The 8926-nt window shown below is 37.8% G+C and overlaps 1 protein-coding gene and 1 non-coding gene across 9 annotated transcripts in view; one reads left to right on the top strand and one right to left on the bottom strand.

Moving 5' to 3' along the window:
- Window positions 1-8926, bottom strand: part of N4bp2 (NEDD4 binding protein 2) — an 86733-nt gene that overhangs the window by 67835 nt on the left and 9972 nt on the right. For 5 of the 8 annotated variants that reach the window (XM_010625123.3, XM_010625122.2, XM_010625125.2 and 2 more), the window contains exon 2: window positions 7596-7695. The exons of 1 other annotated variant lie outside the window; for it this stretch is intronic. The gene's annotated coding sequence lies outside the window, so the exon portion shown is untranslated. Of the gene's footprint in view, window positions 1-2075; window positions 2097-6929; window positions 7016-7595; window positions 7696-8926 lie in introns of those variants that run through there. 2 more of the 8 variants (XM_010625127.3, XM_010625124.2) reach the window with 2 other exon arrangements.
- On the top strand, window positions 4306-4412 carry LOC117284305. Its single transcript, XR_004515373.1, has one exon. It is a non-coding gene; the product is annotated as a U6 spliceosomal RNA (small nuclear RNA).

Here is an 8926-nt window from a genome sequence, read left to right as displayed (position 1 = left end):
AAAAAAAAAAAAAAAAAAAAAAAAAAAAAAAATACCAAAAGCAAGATCCATAAAATGAAAAACCAATAACTTTTACTTCATCAAAACAGAAACCTCTGGCTGGGAGTGGTAATGCATACACGCCTGTAACCTCAGCACACAGGAGTCTGGGGCAGGAGGATTACTATGAGTTCCAGGCCAACCTCGGCTACACATCAAGTCTAAGGCCAGTCTAAACTACAAAGTGAGACCCTGCCTCAAAAAAAAAACAGAAACTTTTGCCCTATGAGAGACACTTTAAGGAGATGAAAAGACAGGCCACAAACTAGGAAAAATATTTACATACCATATATGTGACAAAGGACTAGTCATTAGGATATATAAAGAACTAAATTGACCAGACTGAGCTCAAACTTGTAATCTTTCTGCCTCAGCCTCTCAAGTAGCTGGGATGTAATCCTACTCCCAGTTCTATAACAGCTTTATTCATAATAATCAAGAACTGGGGGAAAAAGAATAACTGAAAACAACTCAGATGATACTATGATACATTCATTCCATAAAATACTAGTCAGTAATAAAAAAACAACTACCATATTGATATATACAAAATCCTGGGTGAAATTCCAGAGAATTATATACAGTGGAAAAAGTCATATACTGAATGATTCTACCTGGATAACATTCTTGAAATTACAGAATCATAGAAAAAGGAAAAGAGATTAGTGGTGCCCGGGCAAAAGCAAGAGGCTCATTAAAGGGCCACGTGAGGGATTTCTGTATCTCGACTGCATTAATATGAATATCCTGGCTGTGCTCTCCTATGTATTTTTATAAAGATGTTATCACTGGAGAAAAATGAAGAAGAGAAAGAGAGGAGAAGGAAAAGGAGGAGGAGAAGAAGGAAAAATGGTAAGGACACAGATTGATGCCATACAATAAACATAATTTGACTTAATATCTATAAAACAGTGAATTCAACAACCACAGAATATACTTTATTTTCAAGTACCCATAAAATTATGCTAATCAGTAGCAAAAATATAATTAGAACCTAATTACAGTAACTGAAAGCTAAACACACTTCTACACATGAGTCAAGGAAGAACTCAGTATGTTAATTAGAAAATATTTTGAACCAAACAGTTACATATATTCAAACTTGTGGGGTACAACTACAAACATGCACAGAAGATGATATACATAAATGTGTATATTAGAAAATAAGAATAAAACCAGGCAGTAGCCTCCTGGGGCAGGAAGATCATAAATTCAAGGATAACCTGGGCAATTTAGCAAGACTGTCTCAAAATAAAAAGGGCCAGATACCACTTGCCTAGCATGTACAAGGCCCTGGGATCACTCTCCAGTACCACAAAAAAGAGAGGGGAAGAAGAAGGGAGGAGAAGGGAAAGGGGGCAGAAGGAAAGGGGGAGAGGGGGAGAAATGCGGAGAGGGGAACTGGGAAGAGCAAAGGGGGGAAAGAGGGGAGGTGGAGGGTAAAGAGACAAATGACTAAAAAAAATCAATAATGTGTATTCAACACAAGCAACTGGGAAAAAACAACACATCAAATCCAAAGAACTACATAGAAGGAAAATGAAGAACAGACAACAAATATACATGAAAAGCGATTAAAATTAAGAATGATAAATCTCTGGCAAAAAAAAGGGGGTTTTTTTGTTTTTTGGGGTTTTTTTGGTACTCGGAATCGAACTCAGGCCCTTGCACCTAAAAATTATTTTTAGAAAGAAGGCATAAACAATGCCAGAAATGGGAAACAAGAGATCATCACTACCAAACGTACAATCATATATTTTTAAAAAGAAATTTAAGACTACAAACAATTTTATGTCACTAACTTTAAATGAAATGTTATTTTAATTATATCACACCATGTCTGCTATATCAAAATCTCATAGTCCTTCATCATTTAAAGGAATAAAATCCATACCTTAAAACTTTCACACAAATTAAATTCCAGGTCTAGACAGTTTCATTAGTAAGTTCCATTAAATGAATCTCTAATACCAATCTTATATACTGTTCCTAAGAACAGAAAAAGAGGAAATGAAGCTAGGAGTAGTGGTGCTCACCTGTAGGGTCCCAGCTACTCAAGAGGCTGAGGCAGGAGAATCACTTGAGCTCATAAGATTGGGGATAACCTGAGCAATATGGAAGAAAGGAGAGAAGGAAGAAAAGATAGGAAAAGAGGGAAAGGGAGGGAAAAGAAAGGAAAAGGAGGGGATAGGAGACAACCTGATTTATTTTATAAAACCAGCCTAACCGTAATCCAAAACCTTACTGAGGCATTAAAAGAAATAAAAATGGCTTGGTATGGTGGCACACACCTATAATCCCAACACTCAGGAGGCTGAAGCAGATGGATCACTTTGAGTTCAAGGCCAGCCTGAATTATATAATGAAACCTTGTCTCAAAAAAAGAGATAAGGGGCCAGAGATTTAGCTCAGCGGTTTGGTGGCCTGCCTTGCAAGCGCAAGGACCCGAGTTCATTCCCCGGTACCATAAATAAATAAATAAATAAATAAATCCCTTTCAAAAAGAGATAATGAGCCAGGGATTCATCTCAGTGGTTCTACACCCTTCCTTGCAAGCTCAAGGTCCCGAGTTCGATCCCCGGTACAAAAAAAAAGAAATAAGGAAAAATTACAGATCTATTCATCAATGAAAACAGATACAACATTTCTAAACAAAATATTATAGTGACAAATTATATAACATAATATAAAAATTATGTTAGTGACTTATAGAAAGAACAACGCTTCAGGGCCGGGGATTTAGCTCAGTGGTTCAGCCGGCTGCCTCATAAGCAAAAGGTCCCAGGTTCATCCCTGGTACAAAAAAAAAAAGAAAAAGAAACATTGCATCAGCTGGGTATGGAGCACATGCTTGTAAATCCCAGCACTTTGGAAGGCTAAATTCAGCCAGAGCAATTTACTAATTTAACAAAACCCCGTCTCAATAAAATAAAAATAAGTGCTGGGCATGGTGGTGCACACCTGTAATCCCAGCACTTGAAAGGCTGAGACAGGAGAATCACAAGTTCAAACCCAGCCAGGGCAATTTACTGACTCACGAAAACTGTCTCCAGCCAAGAATTTAGCTCAATTGTGCCACACCTGCCTGGCAAGTACAAGGTCCTGAGTTCAATCCCAAGTCCTGAGTTCAATCCCCAGTACCACCAAAAATAAATAAATAAAAGAAAAACTCTATCTTAATAAAATAAAAATAAGTCCCAGGCACAGTGGTGCACGCTTGCAGTCCTAGCATTTGGGCTAGGCATGGTGGCACATGTCCCAGCACTAGGGAGGCTAAGGCAGGAGGATCACTCAGAATTCCAGGCCAGCCTGGGCTATATAGTGAGTTCAAGGTCAGCCTGAACTACATAGCGAGACCTTGTCTCAAAAAAACAAACAAAAATAAAAAAAGGCTGGGGATATAACTCAGTGTGAAGACCCCTGGGTTCAATCTCCAATACTACAAAATAAATAAATAAAATTTTTAAAATTAAAAAAAGAATGCATCTATTTATTTTAAGGATATAAAGTTGTTTTAACATTTGAAAATCATTGTAATTTCTGACATTAACAAAAAGAAAAATCACATAATCAACTCAATGTATACAGAAAAAGCATTTTTAAAAAGTCAATATTCACTCAAAATAAATCTATACAAACTAGAAATAAAAAGGAACTGACAAAAGACACAGAAAAGATAAAGCACTTGTGAACTGCTATTGTTTTTCTTTTGCAATTACAGTAGAAATGAAAGAAAGTTCACTAGCCCCCACTCCCACTCCCCACCCACCCTATCCCTGAGGTCCTAAGGATTGAACCCAGAGCCTTTGCACTAAACTACATCCCTAGCCCCCCACCTTTTTTGGGTGTACTGGGGATCAAACTCAGGACCTTGCACTTGCACGGCAGGCACCGTACCACTGCACTTAATTCCAGCCCTTTTTATTTTTTATTTTGGAACAGGGTCTTGCTAAATTGCCCAGGGTGGGTTTGAACTTGTGATCCTCCTGCCTCAGCCTCCCAGAGTACTAGGATTACAGGTGTGTACCACTATAGCAGACTGGGATCACCACTTTCAAACATTATACTAGAAGTCACAGATCACACATTGACTTTAAAGGAAATAAGAGTTATAAATGTAAAAAAAGAAGATGAGGAACTATCATTACCATAAGTTTTGTATGCATATAGAACCCAAAAGAAATCTACAGATTATTGGATCAATTAGGCAATTTAGCAAAATTGACAGGTTATATTTCTCTATACTAGCAACTGTTAGAAAATTAGGTGCTCACTTCAGCAACACATATGCTAGAATTGGAACAATACAGAGAAGATTAGCATGGCCCCTGCATAAGGATGACACGCAAATTCATGAAGCATTCCATATTTTAAAATAATAATAATAATAAAATAAAATGGTTAATTCTCAGTCCTTATCTAGAATGATCACTGTTAATCCCATGCCTGTAATCCCAGTACTCCAGAGGCTGATGCAGGAGGATCATTTTAAGTTCAAGGCCAGCCTGAGCTATGAGACTCTGTCTCAAAAAAACTTAAATAAACAAAAATAAAAATAGAATGATCAGTCCTTCCTTCTAAGAACTTGCTCTCTCTCCTGAGAACATGGCTGCTATTGATTTTCCCATCTCTCAACTCTCCACAATCTCATCTCCTCCCTCCGTGGTTCCATCAAGTCTGAGCTTTAAACACTACCAACCAACATGCCAACAAATTAACACTTTCAATCACTACCTCTTCCCTGACCCCAGACAGCAAACTACTTATTGAATATCTCAACTCTGTACCTCATAAACATCCCAAACAGGTATTTATGGATGACCTGGCCCTTTACTGGACAGCTGTCCTAACTACTCTGTAAAACCTCAACTCTCAACAAATTATAGTTGTGAGGCCAAAAGCTGAGTAATGCTGCCATCCCCTTTCCCTCCTAATATTTAATCCCTTGGTAAAGCCTGCCAATTCTAAATTCAAATATATTTGTGTTCTTTCTTTCTCCTTCTCTCATCCCACCTTTACCCTCCCCTTAATTTTAGGTAGCCATTTAAAACTGTTTAGAGCTGGGCATGGTGGTACACGAGTATAGTCCCAGCTACTTAGAAGGCTGAGGCAGGAGAACTGCCTGAGCCTACTTCTTTTGAAGAAGGCCCAGACAACACAGCAAGCCCTCATCTCAAAACAAAAGGGCCAGGGATTTAGCTCAATGATGCCACTGCCTGCCTCGCAAGCAGAAGGTCCTGAGTTCCATCCCTTGTACCAAAAAAAAAAAGAAAAGCTGGGTGTGGTGGCACACATAGTGGTCCACATCTGTGATTCCAGCACTCCAGAAGGTTTGAAGCAAGAGGAGGATCCTGCCCAGTCAAGGCCAGCTGGGCTACATACGAGTTCAGGGCCCACCTAAACTATAAAGCAAGACCTGTCTCAAAAATAAATACACAGGCTGTTTTTTTGTTGTTTTTTTTTTAAATACTGTCTTAGTATTTAGCTGGAGTTTTTCTTTAATTATGTTAAAAAAGAAAGCAAGACACAAACTAAACTGAGTCTACATGGGTTCCCAAGTGGGACTGAATTAGAACAGACTAAGAATTTGTGAGTAAAGGATTATAAATGATTTTTTAATATACTACTTCTACAATTTCTAAATAATCTGTAGTATTTTAGTAAATATATTTTGGGATTTGGCGGGGGGGCGGGGTGTATTGCTATATAGTTCAGGCTGGTCTCGAACACTCTATGTAGCCCAGGCTGGCCTCAAACTCACAGCAATCCCCCTGCCTCTGCTCCCAAGTGCTGGGATTACAGCACCACACCTGGCCTCACTCTCTTCTTTCAGTGTGTCTATTTTATATTGAAAAAGACCTAAACACATATCATAAGTAGTTTAAGAGTCCAATTAATGACTATAATGCAGAAATTCTGACATATAAAAACATACATAGCTGATACTACGTTCCAGTTACCAATTTTATTTTTCAGATCCAATTTATTTCAGTCCCACTAATTCCACAACAAATAATGGCTCTTATTATCGTTCTTATACATCTTCCTTTTTCCACAAGAACAGCTTCATAAAGACACAAGTTTTTTTGTTGTTGTCTCAAAAAACCAGCCAAACACAAAACAGTCTCACTACGTAGCTCAGCCTGGCCTTCAACTCACAGCAATCCTCCTGCCTTACTTAGCCTTCCAAGTGCTGGGATTACAGGCATGTGCCACCACACCAAGCTTAGAACATCAGTTTAAGTAAGCTTATATAATTTCTTCATATACAGGCTTAACCTAAATAGACAGTATATTCTAAAAAATATATAGAAGATAAAGATGGGTAAAGTTGAATATATTATGGAGAAATGTGAAAGGACTGGCTTGAAGAAACTGAAAACAATTATCAATATAGGAATTACTTGTGTATAAATTCCATACACACATTTCCCAAAAATACCTCTAATATTCAATTTCAACTTCATAGAAAAACTAATTGACAGGGCCAGGGGTTTGGCTCAGTGGTTCTGCTGCCTGCCTTGCAAGCACAAGGGCCCAAGTTCAATCCCTGGTACCAAAAAAAAAAAAATCGAATTGATAAATACTTGTTTCCGGACTACCAGCATGGTAAACGTAAGTCTTATGAAATTTATAAACAGTAGCAGAGTGAACAATCTCAACAGTGGTACAGCAATGGTACCATCATTAAAGTGGACATACCAATTAAACACTTCAAAAATACTTCCAACTGGGAATCACATCATCAACACACAAAACCTTCCCACTTCATTTTATGAATAAATCTGTTACACGTAGTAGATAAAATCCAGTTGCTGAGAGTAACTCTATGTAATTTTGGGGGAAAATAATTTCATAATTAAAGTATGACTATAGCTATCTAATGTCACCTTGCCCACTAGCCGGCTATGGCAGGTGGAAACATAACTCCATTTTGCCTCTGGTCACAGGTTGAGGCCTCAAAGGTCCTGTGATGCTGTGATGCTCAAGGGCAAGAATATATCAGCTGAAGACATCCTGGTTCTTAGAGATAAAAAAAAAAAAAAAAAAAAGAGAGAGAGAGAAAGTTTTCACCTGGGAGAAGAACAACTTTATTAGCCTGCTATCTTGTCCCACCTAGTACTGTAAGAATTGCTCTCTTTACTGCCCTCATCATCAGAAGATCCTTAGTGACCTATAAAACTATAAAAGAGTAAGAAATGGCATTTTAGGGATAGAGAAAGTAAAACCCTCACTAAATGGGAAAACCAGACTGCAATACAGTTCTTTAGATTCTTTGAGTCAATATATTTTATACCACCAAAAGCTCTTTTGGAAATTCTACTAACAAAAATCTGTGATTAGTTCCCTTTTCATGAGAAATTTTTCTTTTAATCACTCAAATATGTAAACGAAAGCTTGAAAATCTATGTGTAAAATATTCATGCCCTATTATTTTGTATGCATGTGCATGTGTTACTGGGGATTGAACCCAGGGCCTCATACATGCAAGCCAAGCATTTGACCACTGAGCTATAATCTCCAGTCCCGTACCCTGCAATTTTATTAATACTTACTGTCTTTCTGGTGCTGATGCTACCAACATCCTTAGAAAGGCCATGGTTGGTATCTGCAAACTCTACAGCTCTTCCTGTTATCTAACACAATGTTTTCTTACTGTAAAATAAAATGTTACATAATAAAAGCAAATTTATATCAATTTATAATCTCAAATAAAAAATCCAAAATAGACTATTCATGATGTAAATATATTCCAAAGAAAAGGACACAGACCTCATACGCCACCATTAGAGATAATTAGTACATTCTGAAAATAGTTACATAAAGGGAAAACACTTAGCATTTATTCTACCTTTTTTGAGTAAAGCACTATTTCAAAGTAACAGAATAGCCCCAGATGATGCAGGAAACCTTGTCTTTATTCAGGCAGCTAGTTATTAAATGTGAAACAATGGAAAATAAAACTACCATTTCATAACTCACAATTAAATAGCTGATCAAGTACCATCAATGAAGAGAAAAAACAAGTCCTTGTTTTATTTTGGGGTTTTTTGTTTTGAGACAGGGTTTTGCTACATAGTTCAGTCTGGCCTCAAACTCACAGCAGTCCTCCTGCCTAGGCCTCCTGCGTGCTGGACTTACAGGGGTGAGCCACCATGCCCAGACTATTTTGTTGTTTTCAGGTGAACTGCAACATCCCTTGGATCAGGTGCTGGTAGTCAGGACATCCTCCATCAGCCAAGCAGGGCTCCTCCTCTTGCTCTTCCTTCCTTTCTAGCTCTAGCTCCCCTCAGCTAACCTATCCCCCACTTCCATGTCTAGTTTAGGCTGTTGTTGTTTTTTGTTTTTGTTTTTGTTTTTCATCTCTTTAAAAGAAGACTGAAAACAAAATGAGAACAAAGCAAAATTTTTTAATTGCATGGTAGTTTTATCTTTTATTGCCTTTTGGGGGAGGGCAGTCCTAGAGAATGAATCCAGGGAGCACTGTGCTCCATCTCTCCAACTCTTATTTAAGAAAACGGCTTGCTAAATTGCATAGGTTGGCCTCGAACTTGCAATCCTCCTGTTTTGGTCTCCAGATAGCTGGGATTACAGGCCTACAGTTATTAATTTCACAAATAAATGATAACAAAACCCAAAAATAAATCAACAAATGTATAAAGCCCCATTATATGAAAAGGTGATAGAAATCAATATATCAAAATACCATCCCACAGCTTATTTGCTAGATGCAAAAATGAAATGACCATTCAGACTATTACCATTTTACCTTGGTAATCAAGATAGATTTGTAATAGTGGAACTAGGGGCAACCCATTCTGGTCCCCCTTCTGTCTCTCTTAAGACAGAAGCTTCCTTTCCCTCAATAAATCTTTCCTATTCTTAA

This window comes from Fukomys damarensis, unplaced genomic scaffold (assembly GCF_012274545.1).
Source record: "Fukomys damarensis isolate Sample0158 unplaced genomic scaffold, DMR_v1.0_HiC HiC_scaffold_35, whole genome shotgun sequence".
Taxonomy (NCBI): Eukaryota; Metazoa; Chordata; class Mammalia; order Rodentia; family Bathyergidae; genus Fukomys; species Fukomys damarensis.
Note: the sequence above shows the minus strand (reverse complement) of the source record. Positions and strands in the feature narration are given on the sequence as shown.